Source organism: Pyxicephalus adspersus, chromosome 12 (assembly GCF_032062135.1).
Source record: "Pyxicephalus adspersus chromosome 12, UCB_Pads_2.0, whole genome shotgun sequence".
NCBI classification, from domain to species: Eukaryota; Metazoa; Chordata; class Amphibia; order Anura; family Pyxicephalidae; genus Pyxicephalus; species Pyxicephalus adspersus.
The window spans coordinates 24,343,529-24,366,438 of NC_092869.1; the positions used below are offsets into that span (position 1 = coordinate 24,343,529).

Here is a 22,910-nt window from a genome sequence, read left to right on the forward strand (position 1 = left end):
AAGCAGATCTAAACGGAGATGTCATGGAAGCAATAAATTGACTCTGAATCAAAATAAATGACCCCTGCAAAAAAAAATGACTTAACTCTACTGCTGGCTGTGCCACTGATCTATGCAGTAATAAACATAAACCTCCAACTAAAGCTAGATAAATAAAAGGCAGATAATACTGGGAGTGTCAAGTCATTGTCCCCCAGTAAGGCTATGTACACAAGTGGAATCATTGTCGTTGGAAAAGATCTTTCACGACGTCTGAAAGACCGTCCTGGCAGATCCATGGACTATGGACAACGAGCGCTGTACGTGCGCAAGATTCTCATCCGATATCGGCCCTGAACCGATTATCGGACAAGGAACATTGGATGTGTGTACTCAGCCTAACCAAGCAGATCCAGCCAAAACACCCAGTGAGAGACCAGGACACCTTGGAAAGCATTGGGCTTTAAATGCAGAAACCAGTGATGCACACATCAGGAAAGGTAAGTATTCTACTGTTTTTAGCCATTACTTGTAACAAATAAATGTATTTTAAATTTTTTTTTTTTTTTAAACTTAGCAATCTTTTGCCTGAAAGGTGCCTATTTGGGCACTTCCTATAATGGTGTGACAACTGTCTTCAAATTGTTCTCTTGCTGTCATACATATCTCCTCTTTGCTAAAGCACTCGCACCTCTCTTTTGCGCATGTTGGCAGTTCTGACCTCAGGCATTCCAGATTTATTCAGTATCAGTTCCAGATTTAATCAGTATCGCCCCTCCCACCGACCAATGAGGATAAAGCCTCTAATTAGCCCTTGGCTATTTAACTGGCTCAGACACAGAACTCCGCATTCATGCAGTGCGTCTCCACTAGTGCAGAGCCCCCTAGCTCTGCTGAGCATTTCCTCTACAACTGTTTGGTTATTGAGTGCTTTCCCAGTTCAGCGCCTGTGATAACCCCTTGTCATCCAGTCTCTTGTTTTTCTGTCTGTTACCTTGTGCTGTTCCAGTGTACCCCTGTGTCTGCAGTGAGCCTCGTGTATCTTATGCCTCCTGTGTGAGCCCTGTGTCACCTGTGCCTCCTGTTGCTTCTGTGTCCCCAGAGTTCCTCTGTGTCCTCTGTGACCCCCATGTCACCGGTCTCTATTTTTTGCATTTCTGGCTCTTGACCTCTGGCTTTGTTCCTGACCTCTCTTGCTTTCTGTCTGCCTCGAACCCGGCTTTCTTTGATTATTGATTGGGTACCACACTCTGTTCTGCCCATTCTACTGTGCCCAAGGACCACAATTTGCTGCCTAGATTCTGCACCTTAGCCTCTCAGGGCCCACACTACTGCTGTGCAAGCCATATCACCCCATAGATGCTCCTTCTCTCCAAGTGTGATACTTGCCTTGATACCCTGCCATAGAAGATCTTTGCTGACATGTTACGTAAATATGTTCCAATGTTGTCACAATCAGGAAGCTGGCCCAATGGAATATTTTTCAGCTAATGTCAGGGGGCAGACATGGGGCAGGAGGAGCCAAATAAATGCTGATGTATTACTTTGGTCATGACTTTTTCGTTATGAGAAATCAGCCCAGGTTGTGATGATCATCTTCCAGGCTATCATAATCTGCAAATTCAATGATGACAAACCTTGACACATACCTTTTTAATCCTCAAAAGCTGCAGTCCAAAGAATAATTTGGCACAAAACAAAACACAGCCAACTTTTAAGCAAAACTTTACAACTTTTTGTAAACTCGAATTGTTATGATTCACTGCACTATGCACAGTGTTCTTGGGTTTAGGCTTAGCTCCGAGTTCAACTTAAAAATATATTTTCATTTTTATTACATATAGCTCACCATTTTATCCACACAGTTAGCACAGTCATCCGGATGGTAGTATTCAAAGAACAGGATGGGAGGTATAAATGTTTGTGAAAACACTGGGTTCAAATTACATTATCCTATATGGCACTGATGAATCTGTTATGTGTATTAATCCTCCACTTTATATGTTAAAGGTGTGAATTGTCAATGTGCTGTGATAGAGACGTTAAAACTGCATTACATGTGGATGACAGATGGTGTCAATGGCAAACCAATTCTGTCCAAAATCTGCACCTTGATGTCCTCAAAGGGCATAGAGAGTCCTTATCTTCAAAGTTTTCTCTCCTTTGCTGGGCCATCTGTTTGAAAAGAGGGTTTCGCTGTTTCCTAACATCTGTCTTTATGTTTCCTGATAACTGAGAGGTTGTTTTTTGTTTTTTGAGGGAGTGGCACAAGAACAAATTCAGTTTGAAGAGATACTCTAATCTTTTAGAAGCCATTAATGACTCATTCCACTTTCACGAAAAGTATCTGCTAGCCTTTAGTTCTTTTCACTAAAATAGCAAATGTCACCAAAGTCCCAATTATTTATTGAAATTTTAGTTTAGTAAATTGAAAAGAAAACTCCCAGAAATAGTATACTTTCCAAAAATGCTTGTGGCATCATGGTCACCAATCATTGCTTCCTGCAATTCACATGGTAGCAGCTGCTCCATTTGGATAAACATTATTTAGATAAGGTAAAGATGTATTTTCAGAAATTGTTTTGTTTAAAATGTTATTACTGATACAATTTTTTACTGTAATAGCTTAAATTGTGTATATACAATGGGCATAGCCTATACTAAGGTGCCTCATCAATAAATGCCTAAAGCCATCATTCATCAGTCTGTTTTTTCACTCGTGGACCCATAGTCATCCTGCTTGCCTTTTCTGGTAAGCATCCCACTTATAGATGAGTAATAACAACTGTGCCATGAAAATAGATTTTTTCCATTTGTTATTTTGCTTTTGTGTCTAGTGCCAGTACCAGATGTTGCCCAGAGTGCATACAAGATACTTTACTGGCAAACCCACCCTATAACCCGTTTATCGTTTGTGACCACAATGTTTGCATTCTTAGGTTGCCTCGTTAATGACAACCTATAAATGAATGTATCTCCCACCTACAGCTCTGGGCATGTATGCAAGGGATGTTACAACAGGTCATTACAGGGTACAGGAAGGAAGAGCAGATTTTAAATGGCAGCTCAGTATGGAGTCTGTAATAGGGAAGCAGTGCAAGAAAGGAGGACAATGCTGGAACCTCTGGGCTTATAATTATATTTATGGAGCATAACAAAGCACAACAGGTAACTAACAAATAAACAGTTACTTTTATTGGGAGTTATACATTCCTCTTTATGTGATTCTGCAGCATGAAGGATCAGGGCTCATGTGTCTTTATCACAGCTCTATGAAGGGATTTAAGGCTTATTGAGATTGAATATAAAAATTCAACTTTACATTTCACAAGGCTTCCATAGTAAGAAAGCATAATAATAAACAATAAGTTTGACTTTTTCTCCTCAAGTGGAGCTACAGTAGGTTTCTAAAATGTTCTGAAATGAACAGGCTCCATTTAATACAATTCTAATATAAAGGTAAGAATAGAACAAACCCATTGTGCCTGGAAAAACGGGAATATTATGGGTGTGAGAGTCAACCCCTATTTTATTCAGGGCGCTAGCTTGAATTCTCTTTCTGTTTTAATGTTATGTTACGTTTTAATTTGTATATAATAATTAAAAAATGAACTAAGTAAAGTTTTTTGGCAGAAGTGAAGAGCAAAGTCTCTCGGTTCCCTGAGGCAATGTAACCTGAGCATAAATGTACATCACTAGTGGCAGCCCAAAGGCTGAAAAGAGCAAATGGGGTATGGAAAAAGCAGCTAGGAAGACCAAGCCTTGGTTGATGTACTAAAGAACTTTAGTAGTGTTGGTCAAATAGCTCAGTGTTCAGCTCCCCTGACTTCTCTTGTAGCCCTAGTGGAACTATATTATGTATGGATGAGTGAGCAAAATTTTTAATTTCATCTTGCAGCAAATCAGGCCTTTCTCGCATACAGAACATGTAAGCGAGAACGGCCTTGTGGTTCGCCACGAGGTCGTGTTCTCGCCAAACTCAGATGAACTCTCAATGGAGAAACTCCATTGAGAGTTCGCCTGCAGTCACAGCTGATTGAAAGCACTCGCGTGCCTCCAATCAGCTGTGACCGCAGTTCCCACGCTCTTCGGGCTGTACTTAAACACAGTGTACAGCCCAGTGACCGTGAGAACTGAACTGAACTCCATTGAGAGTTCATCTGGAGTCACAGCTGATTGGAAGCACTCGCATGCCTCCAATCAGCTGTGACTGCAGGTTCCCGCGCTCCCCGGGCTATACTTATCAATGATAAGTACAGCCCGGTGACCGTGGGAACTGAACTCAGATGAACTCTCAATGGTGAAACTCCATCTGGAGTTCCCCTGCAGTCACAGCTGATTGGCACACGTGTGCTTTCAATCAGCGGTGACCTCAGGTTCCCACACTCCCCGGGCTGTACTTATCAACCCAGGGAGCTTGGGAACCTGCACTTCAATGAAATTTGCAATATCGGTTCGCCGAAATTTTGCTGACCAATTGGAAGTTCGGGGAAATTTTCACGAGAATGTCAGAGGCATTCTCGCTCATTACTAGTAGTGTGTAACTCCACAGCCCGTGACACTGACAGAATGATTCCCACGGCTGCATTCATTCATGAGCACAGCCATTGAAATCCCCCTGTCAGTGTGGGATCCCCAGGCACTGGAGATTAAATGAGGACAAGTCTCCCTATTCATCACCTCTAGTGCTCTGTGATTGGCTGAGGAAAGGTAAACCCTGATGACAGCTCAAGCAGTCACAGTGCCTAGGGATCCCACACCGACAGGTGGATTCCCACGACTGAATGAATGCAGCCAAGGGAATCATCCTGTCATTGTGGGATAACCTGTAAAAAAAAAGTTAGTTACACAAATCACACACATTCAATAAATTACTTTAACAATAAAGCCTCTTTTTTTTTTACACATATTTTTACACAGGAATTCGCAAAGTTGAATCCCATGTTTTTCGGGTCAGGTTTATCCGAATTCAATCAGCCATATTCTGGTCGAATAAAAGGACAACCTGAATCCGAACACCAACACTAAAGTTTAGTATATTCTCATAAAGAGTTATCATTTACTTTTATAAGTGTACAGCTCAAACTTCGTTATTAAGTCAACCCTCATATTACTGGCAACTCCCAGCTCTCCCCTATATGTTGAAGTAGCCATGATTAAAACATAAAATCCAACACTAGCACCTCCCAGCTCTCAGCTTTAACCAAATACTGTACCCACCAAAATGCAAGATCTGCTCTTTAAGTCCCCCCTATATAATTTTCTAAAATGCAGAAAACACATTTAAAACATTGCTGTGGGGGGAAAGGGTAGGTATATTAATTACCTATTTCTCAGCTAGGCAAGGTGACACCAATTTTTGGGAAGATCTGGGTAATGTTGTGTACTCCAGACCTCTCTGGGATGACGCTCCTACATTGTACTTCATGTCTTCCCACAATACTTTACCATTACTTTAAAGAGTTTACCATTCCCTGTAATCTCACTGGCAAGCCATGTCAACCCATGTACAATGGATACCACATAAAACATGGCTAAATATGTTTTAGTCCTACATGTGTTTTTTTTTTTTAATAATTACACAGGTCGACAAAAAATTAGTTTTGATAATCATCAGAAACCACAACAAACTTTTCTAAAGCAGTTTTACAAGCAGATTTTAGATCAGTTTTCAGTTTTTCCCTAACATGTACGCCCTGAGTTATGAGTACTGTTAAAGTTAACATTGTACTTGCATGTATTTTGTACTAAAACATAAGCACCATTGAAGTGAATGTTAATACATCTTCAGTGTGAAGTAAAATAAGGCACACTGTGGTATAGATCTACTGAACAGTGTCAGGTCAGGTACCATTGTTTCTTCAGAAATGCTTAGAGTATTATTTTCTTGTGTACTCTTTGTCTGGATTGTCGCAGTACAGCATCCAGCAGTAGTCAGGTATCATACTTTCATTCGAGAAACCTTGGTAGCGGTGCTCCATTAACTGAATGTCCTGGTGAAAACGTTCTCCTTGTTCGTCACTCACCATACCAAGATTTTCTGGGAAGAATTCTAGATGTGAGTGCAAGAAATTTATTTTTAATGACATGCAACAACCCAGTTTCTGGTATGAATCAAGCAGATTCTGAACTCCTTCCTTGTATGCAGGAGACTTATGGTTGCCCAGGAAATTTTCACACAGCTACTTGAATGCATCCCAAGCTTCTAGCTCAGCTGCTGAGAGAGATTGTTTGAAAACATCATCCTGCAAAACAGATTTGATCTGTGGCCCTATAAATGTCCCTTCCTTAATTTTTGCAGTGCTTATGTTTGGAAACTTCTCAACTAGGTACTGAACAACCCATGAAGTTTGATTTACCCATGGCCTTTACAAGGTTCTTCATCAAGCCTAAGTTAATATAGAGAGGTGGCAGAAATGTTTTATGCGGATCAACCAGAGGCAGAAACTTGACACTGCTTGTTCTGGGCTTTTAGGTATCTCTTGGTAGCCTATCACACTTCACATGATGCGGTCTCTAAACTTAAGAAAACTGTTGTTAAATGTTGTAATATGTTAAAAGGCTGTTTATAACAAATTTCACACAATATATAATTAGCTGTATCAGAAAAACTAGACCTGCTAGAGAAAAACTGAACACATATTTGAAATCCACATCAAAAATACTACAAAGCCCAAATAAACTTATATCTGATGAAAATGACATGTTGACCTGTGTTATATAAGGATGAGGGACCTTTTTGTCATTTCCTGTCTTTTAACTATGCTTTTGCTCCCAATAGAAGCCGCAAGCAGTCATGCAAATGCAAATTGCACAGACATGGTATACTGTTGTCACAATCTGAATACCTGTCCTAAGAAACACCATGCAACCATCGCATGAATTGGCTGCAAACTGAATGTGGAAGATCATCTTTATTGCTTTTCTTAAATGTGCAATTTTGAAAATTATCTGAGAAACTAGGCAACTCTTTAAAGCTAAATTCCAAGAAGTTAAAGAAAACAAATGAATGCAACCTTAAATTCATTAGTCAATCATTAAATGTATTTTTGTAGAGCAAGCCGTACAAGTACATGAATTTGACCTTGTGTTTGACTTTTTCTGTCTTTGTATAGCAGAGCTCAGACTGGGGAAAGGAAGGAGGCACTGAAGAAGCATGCTGAGGAGGAGAGAGCAGCTTAACTATGGCTTCACCTATTGATCTGCTGCTTCTCCTTTTACTACCCAGTCACAGGTCACCTACCCTGCCAGACAAGGTTTTGCTATTTGCCAAAGGTATATAAACGTCAGAACTAGATAAACAGAAACACAAATCCCTTTGGTAGGCAACTATTTTCTTAGGTGTATTTCACCGTTGTAATCAGCTGGTTGTCTAGAGTTCAGCTTTAAAAAGCATGTACCTTAAAGAAGGAAAAGCATAGAAATCACCTAGGATTTGACACCTGTGGGTGTTAATTGTGGTTATGCCTGAACACTATGACCTGAGAAAATCTGGGGTGGGCACCCAGTAATGATGATCATGGGTTTTGATGTAACCTATGCAAATAATGTACAGCAACATCAACATCACCCATACAGCTCAAAGCACTGCTTAGCACTGAGAACCCAGATGTTTGTGGACCAGGCTACACAACTGTGTGTTTTAACTGCTTCCGGTATCTGGAAACAATGGATGGGGTTTGCAATAGATGGAATATTCTTTGATCAGTCTCCATTCCTCTTCTGTTTTGGACCAACGCCCCGTCTTCCTCTCTTGACTTCACTGCCCTGCCATTGAGGCTGAATTAATGCACATTTCAGCATACATGGTAATGCACATATATAGATGTTAATTGGCTCATAGTTTTCCATTCACACCAACTTGCAGTGCATAGATGTAAAGATGTAGGAAAGCTAAATTTCCATTTTGCATGTGCTGATCGACACGGTGATTGGACCATGTAAGTAGACCTGGGAGGTGGGGGTCTGTAGATGTTTCTCCAAACCTCTGCTCACAGATGAAAAATGACAATTTGTTGAATAGTTTATGCGGTATGATAATATTAGGTCAGTAGATATGGGACCACGTGACTGCACACATTGATACACCTTGCTCTTTCCTTCTGGGCCATTTCTACTAAATGAAGTGTTGGCCATCAGTTCATTGAATGTCTTGTCCTCTTTGGTTGTTTTGTGTCTTCTATTAGCACTCCCAAAACAGAATGCTGAAAACTTCTTAGTGCTTGTTGTTGACCACTTCAGAGTGTCTGCAGGATTTAGCCTTGGAAAAAGTGGAAGCCCTTCTCCATGCTGGGTCATGCATTCTACTACTGTGCTGTACTGTACGAAATGCTACTTGTTGCTCTTCAAATCTCTCCTTCCCACCATTGAACACATTTCCAGCCTTTTTATTATTATTTATTTAGAGGTCCTTCCATGCCATTTTGGTGCTTTAAACTGCTGTAGCTCGTCCAACCACCAGAATTCCCCCGCCCCCAATTTACTTTATTCATTTGAAATCAGCCAGAACCTGATCATTGAAATGTGTCTAGCAATATAAATATTTGGTGTAATAAAGCTTTATTCTTTTTGCTCAAACCTGAGACCTTTTAGAATCTCCTTTCTTTTAGACGTTTTGTAGCCAAATAAAGAGAGTCCCAGTTTACAGGATTTTCCCATCCTTTGGATTACCATCACCTTTTTTTTAACAAAGTGCTTCTTTCTGCAAAGTCAGAGCCATGACATTTTCTATGGGCCCAAGTCCTTGGCCATGGGCTCACAAAATAGTTTGCCTGACACTGGCTGCCATTCAACCCAGAAGACTGATGGCATCCAGTGGCAGAAAGAAGTACTGCAGGGGACAGTTCATAAATTAAGGTGAATATTGTAGCTGCCTTTTTAAAAAATTTGCAGTCCCTGGGGATTTTAATTTTAAATGACTTGACACTTCCTGCTAGGTTGTTTCTAATGAAAATGAACTTTCACAGTTTTATTTATGCTTGACCGATTTCCTTCTTAACAGCCATAATATTCTCCCTAGGTTTCTTCTTTAACTACTCAAGAATCCTAAAATGTTTTCTTTCTTGACACCATAAACAATGCAAATGAAAGAAATATTTAAGTCAATATATTTTAAATCAATGTTGATCGCTAATAACCGCTGTGTTAAGCATGTTACAGGCAGTGGATTCCCCTCCAAGCTGCAGTGAGCAGAGCATGGCAGAATGTGTTTTAGGAGTATAAGTGCACATCCCTCCCAGTGTTTTGGGAATGAAAAGCAAGGCAAGCTGTTTATGCGGCTCTGTAGCAAACTGCAGGGAATGAGCTCAGGCTGTGATAATGGCACTTATGTGTCGTTTCAGCAAGTTCCCTGCCTGCAAACGCATTGTGATGCATTATCACAGAAGTTTCTACGGCTCAGAATGGAGCAGGCAATCACAGGACCATTTCGTTCTCCACTACATGTCTAGGAGTTTTTGTCTCTGGGAATTGGGGATGGAAAAACTCTTTGCTTATGTCAGGAAGTAAGTTGAAAGAATGTTTGTTAGTTTGGAAGGCTAAGACCTGCGGTTTTATGTACAGTATTTTTTTCTTTTATCATCATTTAAAGTGGAACTAAACTCCAAAAAAAAAAAATCACACTTACCTTTAATTCTGAAGATTCCTTGATCCAGCCGGAGATGCCTTCAATTGGGTCCTTAGCCATCTTGTAATCCAACTTCGCCCCGGCACGAAGGAAGTTGTCTAAAAAATGTCTGTGATAGGTCCGCTTTAAAGAACAAGGTAATGCTCAGGGGAAGGCTGGAAAAAGGCTCCTGATGGTCCCTCTTCCCGGACCTTTGTTTCATTCTCACAGATATAGTGAGCCCCTATAATAAATTACAGTAACAGTTTATTGTTCAACTAACAGGTTAAATAAGACACAAGTTCATCAGGTTCAGTCAATAGAAAAATCAATAAATACAGAAGGGAGTATATCCTCAGAGAGATGGTCTCGCGAAGCCAGAGGGCTATCATCCAGGTCAGATGCAGACAAATAGAGACCAGGTTCTAGAGACATAGACCAAGCAATAATGGACAATAGTTGGGGTAACATTCCAAAAATTAGGACAATCTAAATACAAACTCAGTCCTTCGAATTCCCTGAAAAAATCCTAGGTATGAAGTTAGAAACAGATAGGCAAGCCAGACCACTATTTAGGGCAAATTAACCAACCTGGTGCATGCTGGAAGTGTTGGCCTCACTTTTAAATCCAGTAATGAGAGCACAGCAGAGACATAAGCTGCAGTCCTTAATGTTGATAAGCAAATTGCAAATGTTTAAGGATGATTGTTACAAAATACTGTATTTATAGAAGACATTGTCTCATTTTATGTTAAAAATTCCTTGGGAACTATCTATAAAACTGGAATCTGTGAATCTGGAATTTACTGTTAAAATACTAATAAAACACATAGGCCTGCAGGAGTCTTCACCTGCTTTATTATTATACCCCTATAACATCTTTGGGAAATAAAACAATTAATCCTTAACAGTTCTTTATACTTAAAAAGAACCATTGTAAGCAATTTGTTCTCCGACTACAAGAAAATCCTTTGTTCCTAAATTCTGTGAATCAAAGATACCTTTGGGGATACTAGAGGAGTTTACTTTTAGGTGCCATAAAGTAGTAAAGATAATTTTAAAAGCCGTGTGTATAGGACTATCATGTGAGTATAAAGAGTTCCACTGATTGTACTGGAAAATGGCAGAAAAGACAGACATTTGTGTTGCTAATGATCAGCAATTCTGGAATTTGCTAGCATGATTCTATCCTGCTCTGCAGATACACAAGAGTAATAGTAATTAGAGGTGAGCGACAAAGTTAAATTCAGTCTGCTTGGATTGGTCAAGGAATCTAATGGATTCGTAAAAAAGTTTAAAATGATACTATTTTTGGTGAATAATCACTAGAAATGGTCTTGTAAACCAGTTTCGGAATCTTAGCAAAGCGGCAGTCTATTTCTCTGTTCTGTTCACTTCTAATTGTGCTAAGAAAACAGACAAATCTTTACATAACAAAAACTCACAAAATGAAAACTGGTAGGCCTAGGGGCAGTAAAACCATCCTGCCCTGACTCCCTTAGCTTCCTCGGTAATTTATAGCAAGGGCCCCACTTAGCACCAAGTCTCCCATATTTATCTTGTGTTAGAAGCCCGCCTAAAAGGGTGCCACAAAATGTCATAGACTTAAAGATTGATGCACCAGGCCAATCATCACTCCCTGAACCAACTAGGTTCTAAAGCTGTCCAGAACCTCCTAAATAGACCTTACGACACTAAAGGAGTGCTACACTGATCTTGAGTGCAGGCAACAGTCCACTTCAAATTTTGAGGTCTGATTTAAGATTGGTATAGCTCAAATCTGAATTGGACTCTACTCCAAATGGAACTATTTGACAACCACTAACAGTAATAATTTAAAAACCCTCTGTATGGTTGTAAGATGGAGACAGGCTAGCCTATCATTAAATCATCCTGAGCATTTTTGCCACTCAAAGGATAATTTACCATAAATTCCAAAATCTGATCTGGGGCTGGAATAGCTCAGATTTGAGTCAGAATCAACTCTGATTGGAACTACCTTACCACCACTAATAGTAATAATTTAGCCCTGCAGAATCATTATATGCACTAATAGGTGAAGTCACTTAACGTGCAGTTTGTCTGTTTATACAAAAAGAATCATTAGACTCCCCCACTCCCCCAAATTTAAAAAGGCTACGGATGTTTGCTTCGAATTATGACGCATCAGTGCAAATTAAACTATCTTGTTAAATAAACCCCAAATGAGCTTTTGGAATAAATGCATTGTCTGTGATTAAAAATGGGGTTTATTTTCTGTAATTTGCAGGAGCTGGCTAAGCTTGAAGTGCCCTAGGTTTCTTAAAAGAATCACTTACCACTGCAGTAGTGGGAGAAGTAAATATCTGGTTGAATTATAGTGCACATTGTGCTATTTTGTATGTGACAAACAATGATTCACATGGCATACACTTGACCTAACCTATGCCACGTAATTGCTCAATTAACCATTGCTGTTTATATCTTAACAGTTTTGGACAAATGGATATAATTATAAGCTATGATGTACCAACATGAATGCTGAAATAAAAGTATTAAAATAAAAGTTTCAATTTTTATTAATTATACAGAAGTTGAACCCTGAAACAATAGTACTATAAAAAAATAACTATCTATAGAAGTGGGATCAACTGTTTAAAAAACAAACCGCTTCTTTCTTTTTATTTTGTTATTTATTAAATGTGTGTGATTACTATATATATACACATTCACCTAAAACGCAGGGCTGTCAGAGTAGCTGTTCATCTACGCCTTCTTTATACTTTATATTGAACCCATGTAACAACATGTTCAAACAACATCTTTGTTAACTTAATCCATGTTGTCAGATGTAAATATACCTATAAGCGTAGAAATATAGAAATATGTTCAGTTTCAGATCTAGTGTATTTCCACAAACCATAAATTATTCTAATCACGGATAATTCCATCCAAACAACACACACTCAAATGAACTTTTGTAAAAAAAATCTAATTTAGAATGTTATATACAGTAAATCAGCAGCCTAACCACCTTACAATTTTCAACAGAGATAATAGGTTGTTGTTTTTTTGTTTTTTTTGCACTGCTAGAACCTGTTCCACAAATAATGTTAATGATGGTAATATCAACATTTTGCCAAAATCCAGATCAGTAGCAGGCAGCTAATGATAGTATTTATTTTAGTGTACATAAATGTAACACAAACATCTATAAGTGTCTAAATCAGAGTTTATTTTATCTTTTAACTGGGGGAAATAACTTTCAGGTCTTCAGGGAACCCCCTGCTATAATTATTATATCCTCAGCACACTAATGTGGGGTCACTAGGAAGAAGTCCTCTTACATTGCTTGACATTTGGAAGAATGTCACCCTTACAGATAGCCAAAATAACCATTAGTACCAGTTTAATTGTCTTAAAAGGCAAACATTTCTAATTGATCAATGAACCCCTAGCAATCTCAAGAGAAACCCTAGGGTTCCACAGAATCTTCGTTGAGAAACACTGTTATAGATGGATCTGCAAATAGAATAAATGAGCTCCATGAAATAGGCCAATTAAAGTTTGTACTAAACTGTTCTTCTTGGAGAACAGGGAAGTCAATCGACCAATGTGATTTTTAGATCTGATTACCATGGGTGAACCTGATTGATACAGCAAACCTGGAATGGATCTGGTCCAGGATTGAAAACATTTTGCAACTCATAGCAAATAATTTTAGGAAATCCATTCCAGGTTTGTTGGATCACCTAGGTTCTCCTAGGATAGTCTATCTTCTCTAGTTTTTGAGAGCTTTGATAAATCATGCCCAGTGTGTTCACATTTTTTTTTCAATACACTTCTGTGGAATACCCATATGTCTTTAACCTCCTGAGCGGTAGACCCAAGTGTGGCTCGGGGTAAAAAAAAACAGCTGATAGCAGTAAACCCGGGCCACACTCAGGGTAGCTAAAAAAAAAATGAATAAAGACTTACCTGGTCCCGTCGGCGTCCTCCAGTGTCCTGCCCGTCCGATCCTATCCTCTGGCTGCATCCTTTTCCCCCCGCATTTTAAGTTAATTTGTATTGGATTCAATACAAAATAACTGTATTAGATCCAACATAAAATATTCATATATATATATATATATATATATATATATATATATATATATATATATATATATATATATATATATATATATATATAAATGAACCGCCCGGGTGCCTAACGCTGGATATTCACTGTCAATGGCAGAAAATGGTTCTAAAGCTATGTGTAGCTAGGACCACTGAATCTGTCATCTGACCACTGAATCATTCACTCTTATATAAGTCAATAGTCTATATTTTGTTGCTGTCAGCATCCATTTAGTTATTACACAGCTCAAAAAAAATGTTTTCACTTGCCAAGGATTTTATTGAATTGGCTCTAGTTCTTGTGATACAGGAATCAGAATAGACGATTTTACCAACAACAAATGTTAACACAGCATATTATTATTAATCTTTATTTACACCAATGTTTTGCATTTTATATATTAAATGTAGCATTATTTTCACAAAACTTTTATTTGCCTTCTCTTTTTATTCATACATTTTATTTTTTTATTATTTAGTATTGAACTCCCCATATGGTATTCAAAACTTGTGTAGAGTGTCTACGTCCGTGAAAAAATGGAAAACTGAAAAGTTAGAAATTTGGTGTACCTATGGTATGGCGAGAACCCAAAAATCATCATAATGATTGTTATGTTTGTGCTGTGAATGTAAAAGGTTTCAATCGTTACAAGAAAAACAAATGGGAGTACCCTGATTTGGAATCAGCAAGATGACCTGTGCCGCATGGTGCTGATGTCCCCATACCAGTGTTCAGTACACTCCCTGATATTCCTGTATCTGACATGGAGGATATACAGGGTTTGGAGTGTAATCCAGGAGTTAGAAGTGGAAGTGAATATGAAGGAAGTGTTTCATCAAACCAGCAGTTCTCCCAAGAAGAGCTCAATGATTTATTATAAAGTCTGTCAAAACAGTATGAACTTTTAGCATCCAGGCTAAAAGAAAAGAACTGTCTGAGACCGGAAGTTAAAATAACGGTTTATAGCACAAGAGAGGTGACACTCCTACCATATTTCAGTGAAGATGGAGACTTTGTGTACTGTTGTAACATCCCTGGACTACTAGTCCATATGTGAGCAACAGAATACCGAACAGAAGACTGGCGGCTTTTTAAGTTTGAAATCTGTTTTACTGCATAAGGCCAACTGCTATGCATCAATTCCAATTGGTCAATCAACAAAACTTAAAGAAGAATATGAAAATATCAAAATGGTCTTACAAAAGCTTTGCTATCATGATAACTAATGGCCCATATATGTTGATTTAAAAATGGTGAACTTCCTAATTGGACAGTAAAGTGGATACACAAAGTACTCATGTTTCATCTGCTTGTGGGAAAGTAGAGCAAAGCAGGATCACTGGGAAAGAAAGGTATCAGGGCAGATGGGATAGACACATGATGGCAGACTACTGCTGGAGCCTTCAAAGTGATTGTCCTGATCAACTCAGAAATTGAGTTTTTCAATGACTTCTTTGTGATTAGTTCTGTAAATATACTGAATATAGAATATATTGACATTAAGTATTTCAAAAATTGTTTTGTTTTGTTTAGCATTTTATATTCAATTTTAATCTGAACCATACATGGGCATTCACTTTAGCATTCACTTTTAACTTGAACCTTAGATGTGTTTATTAAGAATATACCATCTTAGTTTCATAATGAAATCAATCTACTGAGCCAGTTACATTACAAACAATAAGGTATTATTAGTCAACTCCTGCAATCCAAGGAATGTACAGCTTTTTACCTCCAAATAATTGTAACCCTATATATAGGAATCAGGGGTATAATTTATAAACATTTCACGTAAGCTTGTTCTCTATCCTGTTTTACATCCAGAACCCAAATACACATGGTTCAAGAGTGAACAAAGGCTACATATGTTTCTTTCAGGCTTAATTAAAGACTGCTGCTCAGCAACAGTACAAAGCGGCTCTGGCCTAGATAATGGGGATGATGGGGCACCACATAAGTAAGACACTAAGCCTCTGTGTACCATCAGAGAAAACATCTTTCTACATCTGTTACATTTGCTTAAATGTATCTGGTGGCTAGATAGACCCAACTAGATAGACGTAGCCATTAAACGTATTTACATTAGAATGCCACTGAGTCAATACAAGATGCATGCAGAAAGATGTATTTTTCATATAATGTAACTTCACATGCGTTTACCCTTCTAGGTTTTTACTTGGCTAAAATGTTGCAAGCTTTCCTGAATAGCTAAAGCAAACCCATGGTTTATCTAAATTTTTTTGTTGTTGTTTATTTTATTTTTGTGTCCACATTGGGCAAATTCTCCTCCTCTATTTCTCCTAGTCATCATGGTTAACCGGACAAAAAGGTGTAAAAACCAAAAATTTAGGTCTTCACCAGAACAGGGGAAATTCCTCCAGGACAAGATTTTTTCTCACTTTAGAGAGATTTCCTATAACTTCCTAATGTGTCTACTCAACTAAAAGTAAAATGAAAATTCCCCATGGGGCAAAATTGCAAAAAAAAACAACAAAAATCATTTTAATATAGGGCTTTCCTGTTCAGTTCTTCGAAGGACACAGATAGGTTAGGATGTTCCTATCAACAGTCATTTTAGTTCTGTGTAAGAACCAAAAGAATAGTTGGCCATAGAAGACACATGAGTATTGGCAGTTGGCTTTGCCGAGATACCGGACAGTCTTATAGAAACGTAGCTGTGTGCAAACTCTTGGATGATGTTTACAGAGGGTAGGACTCATCAAAGTAGATCCTTGCTGTTTGGTTGGTTCTAGACATTGTTTGTACACCAGTAAATAATCAGTTCTGCAAAGTTATCCATACACAAGATGTTTTTCTCCCAGTTCGCCTATTTCAGCAAGATCATGCCTAAATCTGCCTGTTTGGGAGCAGTTGCAGTTTCTTTAGGTTGACATAATCAAATAAAAGAATTCTTCATTGGATTTATTTCTCCTTGTTGCTATTGTTTTCACTAAGGTAATCCTTTCCCTCTATCGATTTACACATCTATGTTCAGGTTTCAGAAACAAAAATGTTTATTGTTCCAAAGTCATTTGGAGTGAGAATATAGCCATGTTGTAAAATTTGGACATCCACTTTTAAGTCAACTTAGCTAAGTTAAGATTTTTTTTTATTTACTTGTATAGTTTTCCCTTTCCATAATCCGTTTAGTTACATGTTTAGCACACTACTTGTAAAACAGGGAATCTGACATACTCCTGGTGAGAATCAATTACTGCTACTGAAACACATGGGCCTGGAAGATTCCTACCAAACTAAGCCCTTAGAGAGTTTTGATTTGTACTTATATCATTTCATTTATTTTTGTGTATCACTTGATCATAGGTTCACTTGTCTAAAATAAAATCACTTCTATAAGTAAATGATGATCTAAGTGTTCACCCAAGCAGTACATTCAAATATATTACCTTTAGGTAAAAAGCACCAACATATTAGGCAGCACTGTGCATATTGCTACCTAGTAAGGATTTATAACACAGAAGAGTTTTCTAAAGGAAAGGCAACCACATATTGGAGCCCTTTTTTAACCTCCCTAGCGGTTCATTCCTTTCCGGTTTTATATGTCTAAAAGCGGTACATTGTTTTTCATGAAAATTTATTTTACAGTATAATATAATAGTATGAGTATATTAAAGTTTGAAACACAAAATCATGTAAAAATAATAAATTGAATAAATAAAAAAATCTAAAAAAAAATAAGTATTATTCTCATACTAATATATATACTGTAAAATAAATAATCTTGAAAACAATGTACTGCTTTTACACATATAAATCCAATGTATTGCATTCAATACAGTTATTTTGTATTGAATGCAATACCAATGGATTTTTTCCCGCTCCGCCGGCAACATACACACGCACCGACGTCACTGGGAACTCCCCGGTGACTCATCGGATGTAGAAGCCGGCCGGAGGAAGAGAAAAGAAGATGGAGATCACGGCGATGGGCGACGCGGGACGCCGGCGGATCAGGTAAGGCTCTATTTACTATTACCTCCCGTAGGATTACATACCCTGAGTGTGACTCGGGGTTACTGCTTTTAGCAACTTTTTTCTTGTGCAGACCACATTATAAGCATATACAGATTTTTTTTTTCAGATTCATTTATTAAAGAAGTAAAGGTCATTCACTTAGCAATGTATAGATTGTGAAATAACATTTACTATTCAATCATGTGTAAAGGAAATTAAAAAAAGAGGATTTTTGCTAACACATGATTGAAATAAGAGAATAATTTTATTACTAAGAATAGTGTAATGTACACTATGCATTATAAACAATATTTATTAATTAGGTAAAATCAAACATTGTTCCCAGATAAGTCCAATATTGCAGAAGAGAGAGGTAATGTCTGTTCTGCAATAAAATAAACATACCCGCCTAATTGCAACTATAAACATACTCATCTAATTGAAACTTCTTATTTTCACTCCCCTATTCCTACTGCAGGGTGGGCGCTGCCATCTTCCTCTGCTTCTCTGTTGGTTGTTAGATATTTAGCCAACCTAATTAGCAAAGCCCTAGAAAAAAAGTTGTGTACAGGCAAGTATGTTTTATTGCAGAAGTGGCTTTTTCTGTTGCTTCTACAATAAAAATCCTGCCTCTTTACAGTTAGAAATGGGGAACTTTAGTTTCGCACTAATAACCAGTGTGTGTGTAAAAGATCCTCTTTAATGATTTTTTTTAACTTTTGATATAATATGATACATCCATGAACTTGAAAAATAAAGGAAATAGTGCCGCTATTTTTAGGTATGTTTGTAAAAGAAAATACTATATATTAAAGCTTAATACTCTCCCTCTAACAGTATTTTTTGGTGTCTCGTGAGCAGGAATATTTTGGATTCCTAGAAATAAAACAGGTATATTAAATACAGTTGTTTCAAACATCATAATATGTTGACTAAGATGAGAACAGAAATGGTATATGAATTGTTAATCATTCCAAGGACCCATTTGTGAATTGCTGACCTAAAATAAATTAGGTTTTCAGTTGAATGATGTCTATGTTGCTTTTACAGCTTACAAAAATCTTATTCATTACATTACAGAAAGTAGATCTAGTGTCTAGATGGACCTAAATGGTATCCATAATTGTTCTTATATACCGGGTCTATACTGGCACACTGGGAAAAGGGTGTTTCATGTAGTTTTGCAGCAATTTGAAAATACGCAAATCCTTTAAATCAACCAGACCATTATCCAGGCATGCTGCTTGGGTGGTCAGGAAAAAGAGGGTAGGTAGCATATACTCCTCTCTTTCTTATATTATACCGGGTCATATGTCTTTCTTGCATGTGTTTCCCCTTTCCTGTATCATGGCAAGCCACGTACTTTCCTTTACAAATGAATGCCCCTAATGTTGCGGGACAAGGACCCTTCCCCACCTCAGGTCTCCCAAAAAGGATGTGGAGGTTTGTTATTAGGGTTTTTAGTGATCAGATACCCTCCCAGGGGAATGGGTACAGGAGTACATAAGTTGGCACCCCTTACCTCTTTCCGCAAAGAGTAAATGTGAATAACCACAATGCAAGTGAAAAAAATTCTTTGAACATCGTTAAATGAAAAAAAACATACTTAACAAATTTAAAAATAAAGTTTGTTTACATCACCAAACATAGATCCAGCATTGATCAAAGAATCCAGTGTTGTTAGTACATGGTCAATCATGATGACCCAAAATTAGCATTTTACATTGACAGCTGAGAACACTGAAGTGATAGAGATTGAAAAGGGTGCTGGATGAGTTTCAGGAAAAAATGCCACATGGCAAAATAAAAGAAACTTTTAACTTTACCTGCTAAAGTTCTGTGGTGCAGAAATTTAATTTCTGCTGTAAAAGTGATGTTTTCAGAAATGGACTGCTCATCCCTACTATCCTTTACTTCTAATAAGACCTAACCCTCTCCCCTAGGAGCCACATACTTATGTGTCCTCATTCAAGTGGTTAGACTTTCTCTTCGCAACCTACTCAATGCTACACAGGTTCATCAAATCCTCCAAGTTGGGCCCTGTTACACCCAACCCTATCCCCATGGGTCGCAATCCGAATGGAAAATCCATACATTTCTAGGACAATCAGTGTATTTGATGTAATGTAAATTTGCAGGGTATAGATATCAATGTAGTAAGCACATGACTGCAAGGGATGCTGAGCAGGGTATGGAGGTTCAATATGGTTATGTGCAATAAATGTACACCTATGATTCACAGCACTATTAGTGAACTACAATTGGGACTATACTGTTATTCCTATTATAGGTCTTTAATTACTTCTTCCTAGTATGTTGTGCATTTTGTTAAATGAAATGCTAAGCAGACATTGAGGCTGTGATTCATGTGAAGGATCAAGTTCCCAGAATATATCTATGTAATGCTTATACTTATGTCTTATACTATTATGGCCTTTTTATTAGTTGCATGATAATATAATGTTCAGTAATTATCCTGGTGTCCTGGATATGAAGCCCCTCTGATATAAAAAAGCACACAATGAACTGGACATGGGCCATATATGGCCAGTTGGGCTTTTTAGTCTAGTCTGCTTTTACACGTAAACCATTCCCAAAACCCCTTCTAATCACTAGAGCCAAAAATAACTCTAAAAGCCCAGTTAAATTTTGTAGTAGTACCTGAAAAGCCTAGCACTGAGTCTTCTCTCTTCTTTATTAAGGAGTGTGTCTTTTTTCAGGTGCCCTCTTTGTACCTTGTGTGATGTGGACACTTGGCTGTCTATCAGCAGGGAACCTCTCAGCAGCCTAAAGAACAAATAACCCCAGACTAGGGATCAAAATTCCCGAATAAGCATTTTTTTATGGAATTGGCATTTTTGCTAAACAGGAAACTTTCCCACTGATATCCTTCAATTTTGACAAGCTGTATTTAAGTAGTAATGGACCATTTCATGCAAATTTAATTTCATATTGCTTTTAACTTTAACTTGGTTTGAGTTAGGAGGGTCCCCGCGCATTGCATAATTTTTTTAGCACAAGAAGTCCAGTATAGTTGCACAGGGTTTTCCCAATTGTAAAAGGCAACTTAATGCCCATTACATCCCAATAAACCACTTAACACATTTAACTTTATTTCAACAAAAACTCTGTTTTCACAAAAATTACACAGAAGTAACCTATTTTATGTAGGCTATGCACACTGATTAATCCTGATATTTCCAATATAGGTCTTATGAATTCTTCTTAGTACTACAGGTAAGTTATGTATTTTGTTATGCACCACTTTCTAAGAATTATATGTATTTTGTTATCAAATGAAAATTGCTTATTACTTGTCAGGATGATGAGACCAATCCATGAATAGTTAAACCAATGTTCTCCACAACTGGGAGAGGTCCATCATTAAGGAACATGGAGAGGAGATTTAAAAGTAATTTAAAACTAAGGCTGTGAATAGGTGAGAGGTTGCTATTTCCCTGTTATTGGGGTTTAATCCTTTTTAAAACCAAAAAATTAAACCTTTATCAACTTTTTACGCACAAAGTTTCACTAATTTCAGAAGTAAAACATAAATTAGGATAATTTAATTTACTATTATAAAATTATTATATTATTACACATAAAAAAAAGGAATGCGCACATTTCCAATATATTCTGTATATTACCATTTCTCTTCTCTCCCAAAGCTGATTTGAATTTCACATTGCAATGGCACCATGTAATCTCCCAGAATCTGCAGAGAAAATATTGGTAGAGAGCTTAGACGAGGGAATTAAATCCGTGTTTATTGGGTTAGCTTGTATACTCTGTGAAACTAAAATGGTTGTAGAGACCCAGCACTGGGATTTCTTGAAACAAGAAAACAAAAAGAAGAGAAAGTGATTTTTTTGCAAGCTTTTTCTTGTTTTAATTGAAGTAAACAAGGAAACTGAATGACAACACAGTGCTCATTGCAGCGAGATTAAGCGCTAATTGACTAAAGGGGCTCAGGTGGATTCTCTAGTTAAAGCTTACAGGACCCACTGAATCTCCAGGGAAGGGGGGCCCAGGGAGAAAGGAGAAGAGTATACACACTTCGCAACAAGTCATTTTTAACAGTTACAAGCTTGCCACAAAGACCTCACAGGGAGCTTAACAGATGCAAATGGGATCCATACATGCTCGACAAAACCGCGTAACAAAGATGTTCGAAAGCCTAATAGAAAAGAAATCACTTACTATTAGAAAACTTTACAGCTTGGATCTGTGTAACTAATTAACCCCCTTCGTGCTGGAGGCGGCCAGCCAGACCGTTGTTCCAAATGACAGCACAATGTCTGTAATAGGGGGTTAGCTCTATAAATGTTTTTAGTTTGAGTTTTCTTTGATACGATACAGAGTAACTTAAATTTACTAGATGTGTTTAATTGCATTCAGGAAATTTTGGGAAACTTGGCCAAAAAGCTGATATGTGTTCAATGAAGTAATGGTGGCTACTTGTTTGGTAACAACCTATTTGGTGTTTTTACATTTCTTAATGTGAATATATGGAAACCCAATCAATTTTCAATATTTTTAAATGTACTGATTTTATTAAAATATTACCTGCTGATCTTTCCTTGTTCTGGCACTTCTTGTTTTAAGGTGACAAACTTCTGTGCCAACAGTAGAGACTACAGGTACCCATTTTAGCAAATCCTATTTGTCTGATTTATTAAATATATCCAAGATTGGGGAAGATTAGCTATCATGGGTGAACCTGGGTAATCCAACACACCTAAAATAGATAGGCAAAGGTTTTCAATCCATTGCAGGTTTATTGGATTGCCCAGGTTCTTAATTTTTAATAAATCAGATCTTATATTTTCATGTTGTTACTATCAGGAAATAGGATCTTTGAAATGTCATGCAGCAATCTGTTCATATATTAATATTAATAAACAGTATTTATATAGCACCAACATATAATGCAGCACTGTACATGAAATAGGGGTATCAAATGACAGACAGATCCAGACAGTGACACAGGAGGAGAGGACCCTGCCCTGAAGAGCTTACAATCTAGGAGGTGGGGGAAGTATCACACAATAGGAGGGGGGTATGGAATGGTGGGAAGTAGTAAGGGTTTTAGGAGACAGAATAAGATGGGTTAAAACCCTCTGTCTCCATTTCATATAGACATGAAATGGCTGCAAATGGCTGTAGGAAATGCACAGAACTGGGGCAACGAAGAAAATAAATGTTTAAAATAGCAATTGTTTGTGAAGCAAATTGCATTCAGTTAGGATT

At 37.6% G+C, this 22,910-nt stretch overlaps 1 long non-coding RNA gene across 1 annotated transcript in view; it reads left to right on the forward strand.

The window, feature by feature from the left end:
* LOC140342256 (uncharacterized) overlaps positions 1-22,910 on the forward strand; it is a 91,615-nt gene that overhangs the window by 19,163 nt on the left and 49,542 nt on the right. The gene's annotated exons all lie outside the window — the stretch shown is intronic.